Below are 20,230 nucleotides of genomic sequence, written 5' to 3' on the forward strand. Positions count from 1 at the left end.
TTTTTTTGAGATGAGGTTTTGCTCTTGTTGCCCTGGCTGGAGTGCAATGGCACGATCTTGGCTCACTGCAACCTCCACCTTCCGGGTTCAAGCGATTCTCCTGCCTCAGCGTCTCGGGTAGCTGGAATTACAGGTGCTCGCCACCACACCCGGCTAGTTTTGTATTTTTAGTAGAGACAGGGTCTCTCCGTGGTGGTCAGGCTGGCCTCAAACTCCCAATGTTAAATGATCACCTGCCTTGGCCTCCCAAAGTGCTGGGATTACAAGTGTGAGCCACCACGCCCAGCTGGCTTTTTAAGTTTTTATTTTCTTATAGGCGGGGATCTCACTATGTTTCCCCGGCTGGTCTCAAATGCCTAGCTTCAAGTGATCTCCTACCTTGGCCTCCCAAAGTCCTGGGATTACAGGCATGAGGTAACACATGTGGCCTCAGATATTTCTTCTGTTCTTTTCTTTTTGGTTTTTCCCTCTGGTGGTCCTTTTACATGTGTATTACAACTTTTTGGCTGCACAGTCCCTGGATGTTTTCTGAGTCTTTTTCTCTTTAATTTTCAGGTTGGTAGGTTTCTATTGACACGTCTTCAAGCTGAGAGATTCACTCCTCAGCCATTTAGTCTATTAATGATCCCATCAAAAGCACTTTTCGTTCATTTACAGTGGTTTTCCTGTAAACAAAACAGTGCTTTCCCCTCTCTTTGCTGGAAGTATGAGGGAATTTTTGTTATATTTACGGTGAGAATTTTCAAGATGTTGGAGGTAAAATTCACAAAATTGCGGGGCGGGTACCTCTTATGACTGCTTCTCCTGGAGTTTTAATTCTTGGACTGTCCACACTGAGCCTCCAGCAGTTCTTCAATTTACTGATCAGGTTTTTCTACCCTGGCACTGGTTCCAACAGTGGTTTTGACTCAGGAATCTGTGCTCCAGAAAGATATAATTTCCTGTATTTGCCTGTTGGTCTCTCCTATCTTAGGGGCAGCAGTTTGCCCTGTATCCTCACCTTTCTCACAGATCTAGCAAGAGTTGTTGATTTTTCAGGCTGTTCAGTTTTCACTTGTTAGAACGAAGTGGTGACTTTCAAGTTCCTTACATGCAGAACTGGAAAATAAAAGTCTCCTCATTCTTTTTTAAACTTGCGTAGTATTCCATTTTATGGTCATGCTGTAATTTATTTACTTACTCTTCTTAAATGTTAGACAGCTTGTTTTCAGTCTTTTACTAATATAAGTAGGGCTGCCATAAATAATTTTTAGATGTATTATTTCCCACATTTGTACATATCTTTAGGCTCAAATCTTGAAGTAGAATTGCCGGGTCACAATTCATGTACATTTATAATTTGGACAGATTTGGCAAATTTGTAATTAGGTTGTCCTAATTACGCTCACCTGCCGTGTCATTTCCACACGTTATTATTTATTTATTTTTTTCCCCAAGACGGAGTCCTGGTCTGTGGCCCAGGCTGGAGTGCAGTGGTGCGATCTCGGCTTACTGCAACCTCCACCCCCTGGGTTTAAGCAGTTCTCCTGCCTCAGCCTCAGGAGTAGCTGTGATTACAGGCACGTGCCACCACACCTGGCTAATTTTTGTATTTCTAGTAGAGATGGGGTTTCACTATGTTGGGCAGGCTGGTTTCAAACTCCTGACCTCATGATCCGCTGGTCTCAGCCTCAAATAGTGCTGGGATTACAGGTGTGAGCCACCGCACCTGGCCCACACTTTCTTATATACTATATTATCAAACTTTTTATTCTTTACTCACCTTAAAGGTGAAAAATCTCTGAGATTGGTTCTAATTTGCATTTCGATTATCAATGAAGTTTAGCATAAACTTTAAGAACGTTTTGTTTTTCTACAAAATTTTTATATCATTTAAAAAATTTTTTTCTCCTGTACTGTTCATTTTTTTGTATAAAAATCAGTATTATGGAAGCTTTTGTAAAATGAATTATAAATATTTCCCTGCTTTTTTTTTTTTTTAGATGTTGTGATTTGTCACATAAAACTTTTTGATTTTTGTAGTTGATTTTATTTTTTTCATGTGGCTTCCGTTTTGTGTACTACTTTCTCTACTTAAAATATGGGCCTGTAGTCCCAGCTACTCAGGAGGCTGAGGTGGGAGAAGTGTTTCAGCCTGGGAGGCAGAAGCTGCAGTGAGCCTGACTGTGCCACTGTACTCCAGCCTGGGCGACAGGGACCTGTGTCAAAGAAAGAAAAGAAAATATCCTAGCTGTCTTGGCCCTAACTGCCTTTAAAAAAATCAGTGTACTCACCAGTAGACTTAATAAATGTTAACATTTTCCTGTGTCTGCTTTTTTTTTTTCTTTTTTTGAGACAGGGTCTTGTTCTATTGCCAGGCTGGGGCCCAGTGGCGCTATCTCGGCTCACTGCAACCTCTGCCTCCTGGGTTCAAGCGATTCTCCTGCCCCAGCCTGCCGAGTTGCTGGGATTAGAAATAATAAGTGTGAGCCACCATGCCCAGCTGATTTTTGTATTTTTAGTATAGACAGGGTTTCACCATGTTAGCCAGATGGTCTCAATCGCCTGACCTCATGCTCCACCTGTGTCAGCCTCCCAAAGTGCTGAGATTCCAGTTGTGAGCCCCTGCAGCTGATATATATATCCCATATATATATATATATATGTATATATGTTTTATTTTTAGATGGAGTCTTGCTCTGTCCCAGGCTGGAGTGCAGTGGCACAGTCTCAGTTCACTGCAACCACTGCCTCTCAGATTCAAGCGATTCTCCCACCTCAGTCTCCCAAGTAACTGGGATTACAGGCGCCTGCCACCACACCTGGCTAACTTTTTGTATTTTTAGTAGAGATGGGATTTCACCATATTGGCCAGGCTGGTCTCAAACTCCTGACCTCAGGTGATCCGCCTGCCTCGCCCTCTGAAAATACTGGGGTTATATGCATGAACCACTGCGCCCATCCTCAGCTTTATATATTATTTCAAAACTAGAAAATATACTGATAGTTCCCTTTGAAGGTCTTCTCAGCACCAGACCCCGTAGTCCCCTGGCACCTGAGTCAAACACTGGGATGCGTGCTTGATGGGGACCAGGGGCAAGTGGATGGGGTTCCTGTCCTGAAAGGCACAGGTGCACCGCCAGCTTCTTGGCTGCCCCTCAGGTGACGGGGCTGTCCCTTGCCAGCAGGAAGAGTGTCTGCTGAGGACAGTGCACCCTGAGGCTCGTGTTCCCTTTGAGTCTAGGGACACACGTGGGTTAAAAAGGAAAACGTTCAAACAGAACCTAACCTTGGAAACCTGAAGTTGCTGATTGCTTTCCTGATTGGTTTTTTGCAGAGACAGAAAAGCTTGTGGAGCTCAGGGGGCTGTCGGAAAACCCTGGGGACCGTGATTTTGGGACTCATCGCCGGTCTTTTACTTGTCCCCATTGAGCTGGCTTGGAGCTGAGCTATATTCCCAGAGCACATTGCTATAGAGTGTGGCTTTTTAAATTTTTTGTCACGGCGATTTGAACTTTGGGTGGCCTGGTAGCGCCTGCTCAGTTTATAGGAATAGGGTTTGGAAGTTGACTACTGTGTGTGTAAGTCAACCTTTGTGATATAAAAATCCTTGGCTTCCCCCCTCCGAACGGCTCGCTGATAAACAACTCCCTAGCCTAGGTGACCTCTGAGGACCATCACACACGGTGGGCACCCGCCTCGCCGCCTGCTGCATGAATGGTGTGCCTGCCCCGCTGCACCAGCTCCACACTGGGAACAAACCTGGGACCTAAGAGCCAGGCTCCCCGCCCCTCCCTTCTGGAGCTGCAGACTTTCTCTGTCCTCTTTCTGTCCTCATGCTGCTGTCTCTCTCACCTCCCTTCTCTGTGAGCCTCGGGACTCAGTGCCACCGTCCAAGGCCTCCATGGCTGAGCCTGGGGCTCTTGGAACAGGCTCCGTGCTCAAGCTGGCCGATGTGGGTGCTCTCCGGAGCCATCACTGTCTGCAGAGAGCTCGTGGGTTATGGTTTTGGGGCTGGGAGCTGGGAGGGGGCTGGACTCTGAGTCGGCCAGAGGCCCAGGAACGTCATCCTGGGCACGCCGTGCCCGTCGTGCATTCTGAGTCATGCTGCCAGTGCAGGGCATCCAGCTCCCAGCCTAGGAGTGCCGAGACCAAATCCACTGCAGAGCGGGTGATAGTCAGGGTCCCACCGCCTCTATCTGCTGGTGATAATCCAGTGGCGATCTCGGGGAAAAGCTGAAGCCCCACACACACAGTCATCCCACAACACACCTCACAGGCCAGGCAGGACACACGGCTTCCTTCCTTCCCTCCCAGGTGCCATCATAGCTGCCAGTGCGTGACAGAAGGCAGGACCCTGTCCCCCACCAAATAATGTGGCTATTTCAGAGTGGTACGATTTCTAGCCCGAGGTTTCAAAATGGACGTGAAGTTCTGTTCTTGCATTTTCTTTTCTGAATGTGCCGCTTTTCAACCTTTGAGTTTAGTTTAAAGACAGTACTTTTAAGTCCATTTTAAACCTCAGGCTAGAAATTGTACCACTGTTTGTTAGCCACATTATTTGGACTTACATTTTTTCTTGATAATTCTGAAATTGGGTTTATCTTATTGATTGATAAATTCATACAAATTGGAAGAGTTCGTTGAAGTCACCAGGGCCCAATATTTTCACTCTTTCAGTGAATGCAGGAAATCTGTTATTCCGTCTGTGCAATCATAGTATTGCTCTGTTATTAATGTCATATTTATAAAAGTATGAGGAGGCCGAATGCTAAAAATGGAGATGGTCTAGTAACTAGAAATCCCCACCCCCGGAAGCACACATACATATCTCCCTACATCCTAATCATGGGACTTATTTTGGAACAAACACATTAGAACTTCATGAAGTTTAAACTATTTATTCTTTCTAAAGAATCAACATACATAAAGTTATGACTTAGGATATGTATGATGGAAATAATTTATTCATAATGTATAGTCACATTACCATAAATATTGCACAAAATGTGCCTCTAACTGAAGCCAGGAGACATACAAACATATTTAAAAACATATTTCACTCTTCGTCCAGAATTTGGGGAGGAGACAGACCTCTGTGATTGCATAGACACTTTTCCTGATAATAGGTTGACGTTCACAAACAGTAGATTGCACTGCAGTTGGTAAACATTTTAAGTGGCAGAAACTTCTCCTTGATTTTCAAATACAGTATACTGTCTACTAAAACTCCTTTTTGTTTCCACTAAGTACTCTCACGTACATTAGTTTATAATAATGTCTGCGATTATTTTTTAAAGTGTTTTTTCTTCAAGAAAAAGAAGTAAATGCCTATGTCAGAGTAACCAATGTGGTTGAAGAATAGGCATTAGCCAGACAAGTCTGGATGTCAAATCAATCTGCTAGCCTCAAAGAAGCTTCATGAACACAGAGGAATGCCAGGTGTCACTCAGCTTTCCTTCACTCTAATTCATTCTTGACAAAAACTTGTATGCCCGTTTCAGGGACATTTAAACTCTTAAAGTTACGAGATGGTCTAGTGACTCTCCCTGGGGACAGCATGGAAGACCGCTACTTACTAGACGATCCCCACGTCTTAAAGGATTTACTAGGATCTTTATTAAGTACATTAAGAATGCCAACCAGTGGCCATTTGTGTACTGGGACCTGTGGTTATGTGATTAAAAGAGGTTACATGAACTCTGACTTTAAAATGTATTATAGATATAAATACTCTAAATGAGGAAAGGCTTTTCACATCCACAGTCAATGACGGGAGCCTTTGATTCCTCAGAAAACATCCCTTTTTACGTCATTGAAAATGAGTGCAGCTGCTGCAGCTCATGGTGCCATATCTTCAGGAGCCCAGAGCACAGACAAATCCTAAGGGAACTACCATAGCACAGTGCTCATTCTTGGCTTGGGAACCAATGAAGCATACTCTAGTATTCTGCACATACCTGCCAGAGTAGGCCACTTTCTTCTGTGAGATTTAAAATCTCCCCAAAATGTTATTACTCCCATGCCAAAGACACAGAAAACAGGGGAAAGGCTGTTTCCAGGTCTCGACCTTTCAGCAGCTCTAGATGTCAGCACTCACAGTGGCAACTTACAAAGTAACAAACAGTGCACACATGAGGGCAAACCACGTATTGAGCTAATTCAGAGCTCACTGTGATTAGGGTTCGATCAACTATGATGGCAGAACATAAATTTTATCTGAATTCCGTAAGAAGTATACATGCGGCAATAACATTGAAAAAGCATGGCGTCCTATTCCAAACCAGCAAAAAGAGTTTGGTGCAAAGAGTGGGTCTTTGTGTGTTAGAACTCCCAGCACGTAAGGCCAAACTCGATATGCATGCTATTGACCTACAATTATCAAAACAGAAAAATGCTAAATTAACAATAATGCTAAATTTATAAATAAACAAATTTATAAAATAGAAACACAAATAAACATGAGTGGCTCTAATGTCTAAATAAAGTTAATGAACTGTGTAGATTAACCCCAGAACTGTGTTTTGGTGTTTAAGTTTCTTGCCAAGCTCTTAGAAGATGGTTATGCTGATCTCCCTGTTCTTGGCAGCCTGGTAATACAATGGCACGTAGGAGTTCTGGCCGAAGCCTGCGTGCTCCTGGAAGGTCTTCATTTCACGAAGCGGCGGCACGATGTTTCCTACAGTGGGGTTGCCCTGGGGAGAACGCTCCCAGGTGTAGCTTGCAGGCTCCATGCTGTGTGCAAGGCTGACCTCACAAAGATCTTTGGAGAGAGGGAGGTCGGGATCTCAGCACAGGGTGAGCCTCCCCTGCTCCTGCTTGCCCACCCTGCCTGAGGGCTCCACTTACCTCCCTGTCTGTTGACCGTCCCAAGGCCATGGGGTGCTGGCAACCCTGGAGCCGGCTCATCAACATGGCTCTTGGCAGTGGCCAGGAATTTGGCATGGCCCTCGTCACCCAGAATTGGAAACACCGGCTCCTGCAGCTGCAGCTGGAGAGAGGGGTGCTCAGCTGCCACGCTGGTGCCAGCAGCCATGCTCATGCCCACTCCCAACCCCCTCAGCCCCGCAGAGATGCTGCTCGCCTCACCTTCATCTCCCGCTTTTCCCCCTCCTCCTGGTGCCGGGGCTTTGGGACTGCCCTCTGCGGCTCATACGATTTGATGTTCTTTCCTACAAGAGGACAGGGCTCAGACAGGCTCAGACACTGGGCACCCTCAGACCACCCTGTAGCTCCTCCTGCCGTGCCCTGGCCCCCTGCTCACTCATCGTGTCTGTCTCTCCAGAGAGCCTGATGAATAGAAGCTCTAGATTCTCCACCCGCTCCTTCAGGTCCACCCTCTCCTTTTGGAGGGTCTTAAAGCTGCTCTGAAGTACAAATAATGGGGTCACATCTCAGCAGTGACCTGCCCCGCCCACACCCTTCTTGGCCTGTGCCAGGGCTCACCTGCAGCTTCTCTATGGCTCCCTGCAGTGCATGATTGGTCTCCCTACACAGAGACTCACAGTCCCTGAGGCTGGGGCTGAAGCTGGGGCTGAGGCTGCAGTCACTGCCTCTGGCTCCTGCACCGAGGCCACCAAGTGAGCCAGGTGCTGGTAGCACACCCTTTGTTCCTGCTCCTCCCGGGCACCGGGCCCAGTCGCATTGATAAATGCCCCCTGAAGGCAAGAGGTGAACATTCTTATAGGGCATACAAAGAATAAGCGGGCACGGAGGTGGGGTGCAGCCCCTTCCCTTGGGGCCTGAGAGAATGCACGGTCGGTGACAGGTGAAATGGTGCCCGAGCACGGGCTCCCGGAAGAGATGTGTCCAGAGAAATCAGAAGGTGAAGAAACCAAGAGCATGAGGGGGTCTGGGAGGGACCACAGAGGAAGGTGGCAATGGAGGGGCAGGGGCAGTCAGGCTCACCACGGCCTCTCGGCTCTCCAGGGCCTCTGCAATGCTGGACCGAGGCACCTCGTCCTCCTCACTGTCCAGATGTCCTCCTCCATCTCCTGTGGGGGGTGGCCAGAGGGGTGCGCACACAACCCAACAAGGGAGGCACTACTGTGGGCCCAGCTCTGCCTCCACCCTCACCGTGTAACCCTGAGCCACCCCTCCCCACAGAGGAATCCGCTACTGTGCTTTTTCTACTTTTAAGAACCAAGAGCTTCCTATACTGTCCAGGCACAGTCCCGTTACCAATCGGCGTGGGAGTTCTGACCCGCTCCCTTCCTGATCTGGGCCAGTTCACCCTTCCTTAGGCCACCTGTGGCCCCCACTTCCAGGAGGTCACCATATTGATGCCAAACTTAGTGCGGACACCTGGTCAGCATCATGACCACCTGTTCTAAAGGTCTCTTCCGAAGCCTCCATCCTATGCTGCTAGCAGTCCCCCCTCTAAGAGGTCTCCCATACCTTGCCCAGGAAGAGTCGTGAGACTCAGCTGGTCCTGTGGCTGCTGGTTCTCCTGGGTGGCAGCTTCCAGGTTCTCCTAAGGGGCCAGGAAAGGAAGTGAGAAGGCACAGAGGTTGCCAGGCCATCCCCCATCCTCAGCAACTCCCTCCCCTGGGTCTCCTGCAACTTCTGCAGGGCCATCTCGGCTACTGCTTTGCCCCGAGCGTCCTGCTGCTACAGCTGGTTCATGAGCTGGGTCTGTAGCAGTAACTGCCTGGGCAGCGCCTCCTTCTCAGAGGTCATCTGCTGATAGGCGGCCACGTACTGCTGCAGGTGACCCAGGGACTGGTCCCACTGCTGCTGCAGACTGTGAGCCTCTTGGCTTTTCAGCTCTACCTGCAGGAAGACCCTGGGTGTGAGGGTGTGTGGTGGCTTGTGCCCAGATTTGGGTCCATTCATAGGGTACCCAGGGCACTATGGGGCTTTGTCCAAGCCCCTGGCTCCAGGCCTAAGAGGCCGCCTCCCTTGCCTAGATGCCCATCCCTCCTTCCCCAGCCTCAAATCTCATGTCCTCCTTCCCACCATTTAAACTGCAGGCCACAGACTGGTGGAAAAGCAGAGGGAGCCACCCACCATCTGCTAAGTGTGCTACCCGCCTAGTCCTTCCCACATATTATCACATTTAATCCTCAGCACCTCCACAAGGAAAATACTAATTTCCTTCTGCAATGAAAGAAACAGGGACTTAGAGATGCAAAGAAGTTCAGTGGTGACCAGTGAAACCGAGGCCAGAATCCAGTTTGAATCTAAGAAGCATTTTTTGTGTTTTGCTTTGAGACAGAGTATGACTCGGGACACTCTGGAGGGCAGTGGTGCGATCTCAGCTCACTGCAACCTTCACCTCCCGGGCTCAAGCGATTCTTGTGCCTCAGCCTACTGAGTAGCTGGGATTACAGGCATGCGCCACCATGCCTAGCATAAGGAGCCACTTTTACCACTGCCTCTTTTCCTGTAGTTGGGGGGCTCCATGCTTCTAGCTGGGATGATAATGTGTAGACCTGGGAAGAGCCCAGGGCTACCCACCTCTAAAAGTCAGAGGGCAGAAAGCAAGACACGGGGACAGGACTGTCCTGAAGCGTGCTGGGGTCACCTGCCCTCAGTCTGGAGCTGCCTTTGGCTTCGCCCCTCCCCTCCTCAGAGGCTGCTGCCTGCCTCCCAGCCCTTCTCGGACGGGGCAGAGGTTACCTTCACCTTCTGGTTGTGCAGCTTCTCCTGCAGCTCCTTTATCTGCTGCACCAACTGCACTGCGTTCTTCTTCTCATTGTTCTGGACAGAGAGAAGCGTTCAGTGGACACCCACTGCAGCTAGAGACCCCAGAACTTGGTGTCTGCCTCTCAAGGCACCGGGAAGGGCAGAGACAGGTTAGAAAAATCATCCCCTTCCCCAACAGCCCTCAGAGCAGGACTCTGGTTCACAGGTGCCTTTAGAAGGACCATTTCACATGAGGGCTACATTCCCCCGTGATACAGGTGGGGACACAGACGCCTGGAGGGCTCGGAAGGACAGGCTCCCCAGGTGGGTCAGCGCACCAGCTCCTCCTCCTGCAGCCGCATCCTCTCTCTCTGCTCCTGCAGGGACTCCTCCTGCTGCCACAGCCTTGTTTTCTGCTCACAGCTCAGGCGATTCAAGTTCTCATTGTTCTTCACCTGAGCATGCAGCTGCTCTGTAAGACTCTCCAGATTTATCCTCAGGAGGTTGGTCTCAAATTTGAGCTGTTGTTCTGCCACCGAGGGCCCTACTGGGGGCTCGGGACGTGGGGCTTCAGCTGAATAAGGAAGCAGAATATAAGGGCCTCTGGATTCAAAAAAAAAAATTCAAGCACCCTCCCTTTTGTGCACAGCTCCTTTCACACTCTGTAAACTCGGCCTCACTGTTGATGATTCTTTGCATCCGATGGCAGCCAGACTTCCAAGCCACATTCAGATAGAGAGCCCTGTGGGTGGCTGTCAACGGGCATGCCTCCCTCTTTGCTGATGGGGAAACAGGCTCATGGAGATGACAAGACTTCCCATCTCCTGGCACAGACCTCTTTTTCTCTGTCTCAAAACCCTTCCATCCACCCACCTCCCTGGGACATTCTAAACTACGTCCACAGCCCTCTGGTGCCAGTCCTCCTCGCAGGTCATGCCATGCACATCTTACCCAGCTGGTTCTTGAGGTGGGCAAGACTCCTTTCCAGCTCCTGCAGGCGATGTGCATCCTGCCTCTTCTCAAACTTCAATGTGCGGACCTGCCCAAAGCACAGAGGAAGAGGGCCCTGAAGAGAGGGGCTGGTGGCTACACAGGTGACCATCTCGCTCTCTGTCCCACCGCCACAAAGTCCAGACCCGTGGCCACCTCTGGCTGTGCAATTCCTATTTCACAGATGCCCAGAAAGATCCAGTGAGCTGTCTTAATTTGGGTCTGAAGGGTCAGGTCTCACCTCCTCTGATATTTTCCGCATCCTCTGCTGCCATCGGGACCTCTCTCCTTTAATACGTTGACAATACTCATCTCTCTCGAGCTGCACTTGGTGAAATGATGCCTTCATCTGTGAAAATGAACACAGAAGTTAGGAAGAGCTGTCACTGGTCCTCACCTGCTCGTGGCCAAATGGGGTCATCTTCCTTCCACATCCCACCCTCTGCAAAGCCTCACCTGTGTCATGTGTGCTTTTAGCAGTGCCAGCTCCTTTCTGGAGTTCTGTAACTGCCGCTCGAGGACTGCTTCAGAGTGGTGTGAGGACTGGATGGTGAAGAGTGAGAAGTTTCGGTCTGGGGAGCCCAGGCCATTCCGCACAATACCCCGCAAAAGGGCTGGGGCTAGGCTCAACACTCAACTAGGTCAGTAAGCATCAAGGCATTTCCAAGCCCGTGGTCTGGTTTTTAAAAGAACTCAGTGAAGTCGGAAGGGACAGGGAAAGAGATCCAAGTGACAGATGGCTAACACAGGCCCAGAGAGATGAGATAATATTGCTATTGTTATTACTCCTCTTATTACCACTGTTTGAACCTTTATTGAGTGCTTCACCAGGTGCTGTGCTAACCATCCCATTTGATCCTCACAACCACCATATGAGACAGTTACTATGATTTTCTCTATTGTGTAGATGAAAACCACGGAGTTTTAGAGGTGAAGTGCTGTGTAAGATCACTGAGACAGAGCTGGGATTTGAACACCCAGATGTATCTGGTTCTCTCAGCGCATTTTTCTTGCTGGGCATGAAGGCACAGATAGCAAGAGGGAAATTAATCTTTCGTTCAGGTTTGAAAGGATGATACATTCACATAGTCCAAAACTCAGAAGGTACAGGAAGGAAGTGCCTCCCAGTCACCCTGTTGCTCTCTCCTGAGTTTTTTATGAGCCCTTGTAGACACATTTTATGTATATTATAGTACACACACACACACGTTTAGTATGGTACCTTCACAGTACAAGTACCCAATTCCCCACTGAGGAGTTCGCCATGGACACAGGTAAGGGCCGGGCAGGCACTTGGCCTCCGATCTTTGCGTCCAGTGCTCGCTCCCCACAGTGCCCCCTAAGTCACCCACGGCAGCTGAATTGTCCCCAGGCTGCCTGTAACAACCACAAACAAAAGCAGTGAGACATGGCCATGCTGCCTCCTGGGCAGACACTCCATCCTGCAGAAGGCACCTTTAGGCTCACTCCTCCATCTGGGAGGTCAGGCTGCCAGGGGATGGGGCAGGTGGTTGGACTCACCCTGTCCGCCTTGTCCTGCTGGGCGGAGACAGCAGACAGAGTCCGCTCCAACTCCCCTTTCTGCTGCAAGGCCTCCTGCAGGCAGCCGACCAATTTATTGGACTCTTCTGGAATGAGAGAGATTGAGAGATTGAGATGGGACCCAAAGGACTCCCACTAAAGACCTGTCAACGTGTCAGGCGGAAGGGTGACGGGGTGCCCAGATTCCCACCTTCAAAGTGCCTGGCGGCACGGCGCGTGTGGTATAGGGCAGTTTTCAGCTGCCCATTCTCAGACGTGAGGCTGTTGATTGTCTGGATGTGACCCTTTGGTAGAAAAGCCAAGCAAGTGCTGAAAGAGAAGGAAAGAAGCATTCTCCGAAGGACAGGAGAACACTTCCCACCCTGCACTCACCTCTAACTGCTCCCTTTGCATTTTCTTTTCCTATAGGAAGAGGAATATAGAGCTCTCAGCAGGGGGAGGCAGAGATGGCACAAGAGACATGCCCCAGGAATGCCACCAGTGCCCCAGGACAGATCCACCCATGGGACCAGGTGATCAGAGACCCTCTGGGGATGGGGTGGAATCTGAAGGGCGAGCCTTCTTCCCCAGGCTGGGAGTGGGTGAGAGGAGACTGGCGCCTCTCCATCTGAGTGCCCCCCAAACCCCACAGTCACGTCACGAACGAACAAATCACGTTACTTCTCTCAGCTGTTGCTCCAGTCCTTCCTTCTGCTGTTTCTGTGGAAAGAGTCAAGGTGACTGAGGGTGGCCCCTGAACTCTATTGTCCACACCAGGAAGTGGTAGACAGGGGTCAGGAATGGATTTTGAAGGCAAATTTCTCAGATCTAATAGGAACACAAACTGGTCAACTCTCCTCAAGCTCCCAAGGACAGAGAGTCTTTGTTGGTTTTTGCCCACAGCCACAGAACTCAAAGTCTGAATCTGGATTCTCTCGAAAGGACAGTAACATCAACCTCTAGAGATGAAGTTTGATTAAGGGCCCCCTTCTGTCAGCTTGTGATTTAGAAAACTATTCATTCCATAAATATTTACTGAGCACATATGGGCCAGGTACGGTTCTTCACAGCAGAGATGTGGGACAGAAAAGGACAGGAGCCCTTGGCCCTGAGGTTTCCATTCTAAGGGGCCTTTAAATCTCAGACTCTCAGAGCTAACAGAGACCTCTGATACTCTACCTCCTGTGGAAACAGGAGCCAAAGGAGCAGAGGCGGCTCCTTCAGAGTAAAATAGCAAATTAGGGACTGAGTCACAGCAGGAATACAGGGCCCCTGACCACCAGTCAGGCTTAGCACTTCCCCGAGAGGCGACAGCCCGGGGTATGTGTGGCAAAACCTGAGCAGGAGTGTCTGGTGAAGAGAGAGTCAGGAAAGTGGTCAGCAACAGAAGAGCCATGCTGCATGTCCCTGTTCTGGGTCCCTCCAGGTGAGGCCTGGATGCCCCAGCTCCCCATTTACCCTTGGCACCAGGGTCCCACAGTCCCTTTTTTCAGCACCCCAAGGGGAATCTGGAGCCCAGGATGGGTAGTGTGGAATCAGAGGACCCCACGGGACTCTTACCAATAACTGAATGGTGTCATTCAGTTGACTGATCATTCTGGAGCTCGAGTCCAGGGTTCCTGCTGTTTCTTGGTAGCGCCTCAGATGTGCCTGCAGAGAGGAGGAGTTGGAGAAGGATTTGGGGGAGGCAGAGAGAACAGTCATTAGGGCTATGGTGTATGGGGCTGTCTCAGCTGGCAGAAGGGCGCCCAGCCCCCGCTGTGGAAGGAGGCTGGAGGGCTGGCCTGCAGGGTCACTGCACCTCGGCGCAGGGCCTCTTACCTGCAGATCTTTCAGAGCAGTACATGACGCAGGGCCCTCCGCATAAATAACTGTTTGTGACTACAGGAGATGAGAGTGTACATGGACGTGTTCCGTCCCACTCTGGGTCTAAGCCCTCTGACTGCCTTTCTTCCCCATCAACTGGCAGAATTTTCTCTTCTGCCTGTCTCGGACCCTTTTTCCCATAACTACTTTGTGTCAGCTCTTCTGCTGGTTCTAATGTCCCCACCCTCCCCCCCCTGGGCTCTTTCAGTGACGGCTGAAGGGACAGGCTGATGGGAAGTGGCCGTTCTCGTTGGCCTGGCGTCCCCGTGAGACTGGGGATGAGGAGAATCAGACAGCAACGACCATTTCCTGGGTGTCCTGGCTATTTACAGCAGGACGTGTACTAGAGATTTACGTAAAAACAACAATCACAAATCTCATTTAAACTTCACAAATAGAATTCAAACAATACCACTTCTATTTACAGATGTGAAAAGAGAGGCCCAAAGAGCTCAAGAAACTTGCCCTAAATCGTATCCCTAGCAGATGGAGAGGCAGGATTCAAACCCAGAATTCTTAACCGGTCCCTGACAGCCCATCCACAATCTTAGCAATTACCCTCCACGGCCCCTTGGGCACCCCCCACCCACCATCCCCAGGAGCCTGGCTGGCCCACGACTCACATCGCCAGGTGACCGGCAACCACTAGAAGGGGCTGACTCGGGGTTCCTAGCATTTTTGTTCCATTTTCTTTTCGCTCCTTCGTGAACACCAGACGTCTTCCTCATCTGATATTCTTGTAACTGTGGGAAAGAAGAGCAGTAATACTCATGAGAACCACCAGCCCCGACAGCCCCATCCCCCTTTACAGTTTTTACAATACTCTCTTATACACCATCTGATTTAATGCCACCAACATCTGTGCAAGGTGTTGACGCAATCACTCAGTGACTGAGAGGGACTGATACGGCAAAAAAAAAGGCAATACTGGAACTTATGCTCAATCTTCTGACTCCAAGCTCTGGGATTTTTCCATGAATCAGCAGCTTCCAGGGACCAAAACCCGACGCTGAGGTAGAACAAGTCAACATTCAGTGGGCAGGACCTGTACACTGTATGTTTACAGTCAGACATCCTCATACGTCTGTGGGTGTTAAGAAGTGCACCAGTACCGCTCACACTTTCATATCGATGTGTCGTCATGACAGAAGGCGGCATTTCTGTTACATCTGGGTATTTATCAGCAAGATGAGGACCCAAGCCTCATTTCAGAGAGAAGTCTGGCGTACCCTTAGAAACCCATGTGACTGTCATCCCTAAGTACATTATTGCTTTTTCCTCTCTCAAGAGACTCAAGGGAAACTGACACTTCAGAAACATGTCCCATAATTTTCCTGTGGCTCTCAAAGTACCCCTGGTTGAGATGACATGAGGAAGTTTCAACCTGTCAAGTTAAGTTTCCCAGGATCTATTCAATAGAAGATGAGGAGATCTCATTCCAGAGACCACTGACTGAAGGGCAGTTGGTCCCGGAACCATGGAGAATTCCAATTTGAGGTGGAGATCTCAGAAACAAATGTTAAAGTCTCTCTGGAGAGTAGAAGCCTGGAAGAAAACCAAGACAAACCCATTCTTCCATTGGCACCCAGAGATACTGATAACATTTTGAGCTCACAGGGGAAGTGTAGGCTTCTCACACTGTCAATGTCTATGTTAAGGGAGTGAGGCAGCCTGAAAGCTCTTGCTCCTAGGTCCCATAGTCTCCATTCCCCTTCCAGCTGGAAATGTGTTCTGTGACCAGATTAAGCAGAAATGGGATGAGAATGCTTAGGGGACGGGATCATGAGATCAAAGGTCTTGTAACAGGAATGACAGTTCATGGAGGGACTGTGGCATTCGGACATTCTCCTCCTCCTGGGGGAGGGGACCACATCAGTGCCACGCCCAAGTTGCTGCTCCATGATGGGAGAGGGAAACACAGGGTTGGGACCCAGGTCTTTGGAGAAGCCAGCTGAAATAGCCCTCGGAGGCCGAGGTTGGAGCAGCAGGAGGGGAGTGCAGAGTCTGCAGCAGAGAGCCCCAGGAGTCACCAGCCCAAAGTCACCCGGGATGACTGGTGAGGGTGGGGCCTAGGGCTGGGGGACCCAGGTCCATAGAGAAACAAGTCCAAAGAGCTCAGGAAGGTTGATCTTGGGGAGGCAGGAGGTAAGGCCACGTATGGAGTGGGGAGTCCCAGGAGTCACCCGCCCAAAGTCACCTGGGGATGACTGGTGAGGGCGGGGCCTAGGGCTGGGGGACCCAGGTCCTTAGAGAAACAAGCCCAAAGAGCTCAGGAAGGTTGATCTTGGGGAGGCAGGAGGTGAGGGCCACATATGGAGTGGGAGTCCCAGGAGTCACCCGCCCAAAGTCACTGTAGGGTGATTGGTGATGGCAGGGACGGGGCTGCTTGCTGAAAGGATGGGGTTGACTGACAAGACTTTGGTGGGGGCAGCTCAGAGGCTCCAAGGTTGGCGGGTCCAGTCCCGTGTGCCTCAGGAGTGGTATGGACTCCGGCAGAAGTCTTCCCATTGGACGGGATCTGTGGCTGGGTTGGGGGGCCATGACCTGGTTCGTTTTACCTTCTTTTTGGCTGCTGCCAATTTGTTGTCTCGTGACTCTGTGGACGTTGACATCGTGGGGTGGGGAGGGAGGCGGGGTTGGGATCACATCAGCAAAATCAGGCCAGCACTGGTAAATAGCTCCAGTCACCTACCAGGCTGCTGTGTTACTGAGCCAGGGGCAGGGTAACCATGGCCACACTAGAACATAGAATGGGGGCGTGGCCTTAATGCTCCAATCCCATTGGTCAATCAGAAAACTGAAAGGGCCCACCAGGACACGTGCTGTCAGAAGGAAAGCTGCACGTGCAACTGCTGTCCCCGCCCACTCTGAGAGAAGGGAGGGGCCTCCCACTCCTGGATGGGGGAGGGGTCAGCTCTTCCTTTAAAAGCTTTAAAAAATAAACTTTAAAAAACATATGTCCGTATACTTTGTATATACGTGTGTCTGTCTGTGTGTATCTTTGTGTGCCTTCAAAGGTGTCTTCGTTATCCAGCTTCAATGCGAAGTCTATGATTTTGGCCTCTGTTTTTCATCTTCAAATGAGTACAAGAATTAACACTTTTACCTTAACTGAGATACAAACCCTATAAAAATGGAAAATCCATAGCATGCCTGATGATTCATAAAGCAGACTATGTTACCCAACATTCCAGCAAGATAAAATAATCACAATGATTTATCTTTTTTGGAAAAATGTTTCTCGCGCATAATTGTTAAGGTTTTTTTTTTTTTTTTTCCAACAAGAGACATGTCTAACATCTTTAAAAACACAACGCTTTATGGCAGGTGCAGTGTCTCACACCTTTAATCCCAGCACTCTGAGAGGCCTAGATGGGTGGATCACCTCAGGTCAGGAGCTCCACAGCAGCCTGGCCAACATGGTAAAACACTGTGTCTACTAACAACACAAAAACTAGCCAGGCGTGTTGGTGGGTGCCTGTAATGGTAGCTACTTGGGAGGCTAAGGCAGGAGAATCACCTGAACCCAGGAGACAGAGGTTGTAGTGAGCCAAGATCATGCCAGAGCACTCCAGCCTGGGTGGCAGAGCAAGACTGCATCTCAAAAGAAATTAAATAAAATACAAAATACATAAAAACACAGTGATTTCAATTTAATAAACACTCAAAGCTCTTTACTGGCTTAAAACAAATCCAAGGCCCATTTTGCTAGAATCAACCGGCCTGAGCCTTGCAAATACAACTAATTTCTCACTCGATACTTGGCTATGACTTGCAATTATAGAAACCAAGGATTCTGTTATGTCACTGTGTACTGCTTGTTACCTGAATTCCACACTAGGCTGCGATCAAGGGTTGAATCTTTCATGATTTGCTCCACATCAGTGTGCTTCTTATCCCAGACCGAACGAAGCTTTTTTCTAGAGTTCTACAATTTACAGTTAGTAGACTAGAGTGGTTCTCAATAACGCAGTCTGTGGACGAGCAGCACCCGCAGCACCTGAGACCTTTTGAGAAATACAAGTTCTCAGGCCCCACCCTGGGCCTGATGAATCAGAAACTCCGGAGTAGGGCTTGGCAATCTGTGACATTCATCCCTCCAGGTGTTGAAGACCTTCTGGCATACAGCAGGTAGAAAATGTGTTTCCTTCTGTAGGTCCAAAGGCAGGGATGCTCTATGTTCTGTCTTGATATGAAATAATGACATGCAATTAAAACACAGAAATCTCTTTCCTACTCCCACCCTTCATCCAGTGTGTTTTCTTTTTATGAGTTCAATCAGAAAACAAGTGGCAGAAGAGATTTAGTCTAAAAAGTATATCTATAAATACCGGTTCTCATCCAGCCTGATCTCATACAAAACCATTTACATCCTCTTACACCTAAAGTTTTAAAAATGTATCCTGACGATGTAAACATCAGGCACACGAGGAGTTCTTTAATCAAGCACTAAATAGATCAGAATGTTCAAACTTACTAGAGAAGAAAAGTGAAATCGTTGCCAATATTTTCAAATTTCCTTCAACTTCAACAGGAAATTTAAGTTTTGAATTTTTTTCACCTTCAGACTTCCAAGTTAATAGAATTAAATCAGAACACTCCCTTCCTTCAAAGCCTCTAGCCAGGCAGAGTTTTACTGTATTATTTCTTGCGTTCAATGGATAGAAAGCAGACTCCTGGTAGGCACATTTGTATACCTGCAAAAATAAAGAACCGGAGAGAGAGAGAAAGTGAAATGATCAGTTACTTACTGGGAGAAAGTTTTTACAACCTCGATGACAGATAAAAAATATTTGTATCCTTAGCCTATAAAGAAATCTTTAAACTCAGAATAAAACAAATGGTTTTCAACAGAAAATGAGCAATGGAAAAACAGGCACTTCCCACAAGAATGAGAATGGCCAACAGGCATATAAAAAGATACAGAAGCACTAGAAATGTCAGGAAAGCCATGAGATTTTCTGTATAAATGTCAGCAAAGATGACACATGGAAGGGGAGCCTGGAGCTCTGTCCCTGTTCGTGGAGGATGAGCTCAGCCACTTTTCCTGCAGGATAATTTAAACATTTCTATTAAATATCCTAAAACTGTTTTTACATGATTTTCCTCCAGAAATTGTGCTTCTAGGAATTCATTCCAAAAATACTTGCTCGACTCCATTAAAATGTATGTATAAGAAAATATATACATTATATATATGATATAAGAAAATATATACATATCTCGGTGGCCCAGGCTGGGCTCCTCCCACCCGCTCAGTCCTGCCCTCTGGAACCCCGAGCACGCTGGCAGGAGCCCTTTTCCCAGTCTGGGCTTCTGGCCAGGATGCCTCTGGCTTGCTAGCATCCACGTGGGGAGGCCCAGTTTAAAGACGCTGAACTAGAAGCACAGCAGCTGATCAAGTGAACCCAAGATGTGACTAATACTGTCTCCGATGGCAAAGTCCTTGATGACGAAGAGATTGGCTCATAGAAAGATGGCTCTGAGCATGGCACCTCTCAGCATGGCACCTCTGACCAGACCCCTCACTCTGACCCGCTGAGCACATGGGGCCAGCCTGGCTCACAGTCAGGGCTGGAGGAAGACCTCATGAAGGTCACATGACAACTGTGCTTTTTGTGTCCCTGTCACAGCTGATTCCACCCACACTATCCTCTGCCCCGGCCAGCCCAGCCCTGCCATGTCCTGCCACTGCAGTCTAGGGCTCTTTGAATGTGTGTGACAGAAAATTCACTCGGGTTGGCTTGGGTGAGAAGGGGGGTTCATTGGTCAATAAGTTAGCCATGGGCAGGGGAGGGAACAATTGGGGCTCAGGAACACCTGGACGCAGAGTCCCCAGCGCTGTGAGGATGAACATGTTCCTTCCCTTGTCTCTGTCTCCACCTTGGTCCGCAGATCCATTTTGTGCTCTCACAGTAACTTTCCCCACAAGGTTGGAATCGGGCCGTTGGCAGCATGAGGCTTCCATCTTGCTGACTTTGCACCCAAGACAGGATGGCGCTCCCTTCCTTAGTTCCTATTCAGAAAATTCCAGAGGAAAGTTTCTGCTTGTTCTGGTCTGGGTTGGCTGGGTAGCTGGGACACTAAAACTGCCAAGCCCTCTGTGTCATGTGGTTGAAGTAGGGTGGGGAGACGTATCAGCCAGTTCAGGGTGCCACGCCAAAATACCACAGACTGGTGGCTTAGACCACAAACATTGATTCACTTATTTTTCACAGCTCTGGAGGCTGGGAAATCCAAGATCAAA

The 20,230-nt window shown here is 49.0% G+C and overlaps 1 long non-coding RNA gene across 1 annotated transcript; it reads left to right on the forward strand.

Moving 5' to 3' along the window:
- Window positions 1-6,186: 6,186 nt before the first annotated feature.
- LOC119469953 lies at window positions 6,187-17,264 on the forward strand. Its single transcript, XR_005198818.1, has 2 exons — window positions 6,187-6,777; window positions 12,547-17,264. It is a non-coding gene; the product is annotated as an uncharacterized LOC119469953 (long non-coding RNA).
- The last annotated feature ends 2,966 nt before the right edge of the window (window positions 17,265-20,230 follow it).

This window comes from Cebus imitator, unplaced genomic scaffold (genome assembly GCF_001604975.1).
Source record: "Cebus imitator isolate Cc_AM_T3 unplaced genomic scaffold, Cebus_imitator-1.0 Scaffold1162, whole genome shotgun sequence".
Taxonomy (NCBI): domain Eukaryota; kingdom Metazoa; phylum Chordata; class Mammalia; order Primates; family Cebidae; genus Cebus; species Cebus imitator.